Here is a 2,429-nt window from a genome sequence, read left to right as displayed (position 1 = left end):
AGTTATACGCATGGTAGCCAATGTAAAGATTATCTCCTCTCTTTGTCCTTCTGACCCGAGGGGCGAGATGCGTTTCCCGATTCGCGTTGTGAATTGTTATATTGCCGCTTCCGGCATTCCTCTATCTCGTGTCCAACGTTTTTTACAATAACGGCACCATTTTTTCTCTGGGGTTGCCACGTGTATGGTCCCCTGCACGGTTGGTCTTCTCGATGTTTATTGGCGATAGGGGCTTCCCGGTATCTGTTTATGGTAGGGCCGTCCCGATATTTGTTTATGACGGGACCTTCCTGGCGGTGTCCATATCTGGCGAGCCTTTGTGGCGAAGGGTTTTCTGTTACCGCGGTGTTCACGTGTTTGGTTTGTGTATGTTATAGGTCGAATGTTGGTTCGTGCGCGGTATTCTTCCGTTGGTCTATCGTTACGTCGTGGTTCGAATCTTTCCTTGTCTAACTCTCTTTGCTTAGCTAAATCGATTGCGCGAGAGTATGCTTCGAGGGGTTGCCTGTAATGCCCGTCGGACAACTGCATGCGAAAATCCGGCGGCAACCCTTTGCAGAAGGCTTCGGCTACCTCGGCACGATTTCGGTGGCCTTAGTCCTTGTTAAACTTCCATACTCATGTCGTTCCGCGTCGAGTATGCAGGAATGGAGGTCTTTTACACGGTCGATGTAGTCAAGAATGTGTTCGCTAGGTTTCCAGTAAATGTAAGATAGGTCTCCGTGGTACTGGCGTACAGTTTTTCCTTTTTCCGAATACGCGGTTCAACAAGTCAGCAAGCTGCGTTACTGTGTTACAAGGAACTCCATCCACAGCGGAATAAGCGCGTCCGCGTAGTTTGTTTACTAGCATACGCGTGAGGCTGATTTCGGAGGATGCGGGTACGGTCTCGCGAGCGCGACGGCATGCTCGAATGAACTGTGTCACCGTAATGTTATAACCATCGAAATGCGGTACTGCTTCTAGGATCTCGCGGAAGTGTACTCGCGGTGTCGGGGAGTCGAAGGAGGATTCTTGCGATGCCTGCGCATTTGGTGTAGTAAAGTATCGCATGGTGTTCGCATGGGAAGGTATTTGGGATAGGGGTGTAGGTTCAGGTATTACGGCTGCACGTAATCGCGCTAATTCTTGTCTCAGTTCGGCATTCTCGCGGAGTGCGTCGTCGATAGAGTCCGTGTCGTTCGTTGGGTTGGGTTGCTCGTCTAATGTCAACCCTCGTCTTTCCAACTCGGCTTCCTTTTTTTGAAGCCCTAGTTGGATGTTTTTCAAATCGCGTTCAGTGGATTCTTTTAGGTTGAGAAATTCGCGTTTTTGTTCCTCTAGAGCGGAGGATTGTTCCCGTAACTGTATTTCCTTCTTACGTACCTGAGCCTGAAGCTCCTCTATTTCCGCTTCCGTTAACATCTTGGGTGTTTTAGAACGCGTTTCCATTACGAAATTTTCTCGTATCCCACCGCTGTCACCAAATTATGTTACGTCCCGGTCGGCCGCGGTTGTTGATTAACTCGGGCAATGACACGGGGCTGGATCGCTGTTTTCGGGTATTAACGAATCCGAGAATTCTTCCCGGGGATACCGCGATCGGAGTAATTTCGTAGAGGGAAACGGGTCTAGTTATCACCAGGTGCAAGAGCTAGAGTGCTTATTTCGTCGCCCTGTACCCGCACCACGGTCGGGTCGGGGAAATCAAGAATACTTTCACCGGCTGCCTGTAACAAACTGAGCAGTGCCGAATATTCGAGCGCACAGGTATCGCAGCTTAGCACCGGAGAGTAAGACGCAAGGTTACTTCTGCAATCGTGGCACGTAGGAATGTATCGTGTGAATCCTACCACTAAATCGTGCTTCTGTATTAGCTCACAACTCAATTTCTCTGAAGTGGAAATGGCGTTGGTATAGCAGTTCCGACAGAACAAGTTTCTAGACTCTGGATGGAAGTAGGCCGAATACTTCATACACGAAGTGGCGGTGGTCCGCAATTGATGATCCAGTATGGGAGGAGGAGGTCGGGAGAGGCTAAATCTACGCGTTATGAAGCGGCACATCACACGTTATTGCGCCCGCTTCCGGGATAAGTAAGTTCTGTTAAGCCGACCGGGGCAGGAAGGGCGGTGCATGCCCCAAGAAGCGATGTTCGCTCTTCGATTTGTCGTAGGTATAGGGGGGAGAGGGGTAAGGTAAAAGAAATATGCATACAGTTGGTTAGCTTACGCTACTTCGGTAAATTTATTAAACAAACTCCATTTCCTCGGGGAATTCGGTCGTAGTGAGCGAGTGTCCGCTCGAGAAATGAGCGTTATTCGCCCGAGGAGAGGTTATGTTTCCCGACGAACACGTGGCTCGAATAATACACGTTGAGGTTAGACGTTGAGGTTATATCTCACGACAACACGTGGCTCGAATAATAAGTAAGGTGGCACGACCAAAGT

The sequence above is a fragment of the Ooceraea biroi genome, chromosome 3 (genome assembly GCF_003672135.1).
Source record: "Ooceraea biroi isolate clonal line C1 chromosome 3, Obir_v5.4, whole genome shotgun sequence".
In the NCBI taxonomy this organism is placed as follows: domain Eukaryota; kingdom Metazoa; phylum Arthropoda; class Insecta; order Hymenoptera; family Formicidae; genus Ooceraea; species Ooceraea biroi.
The sequence above is the reverse complement of the archived record's forward strand: the minus strand, read 5'-3'. Positions refer to the sequence as shown.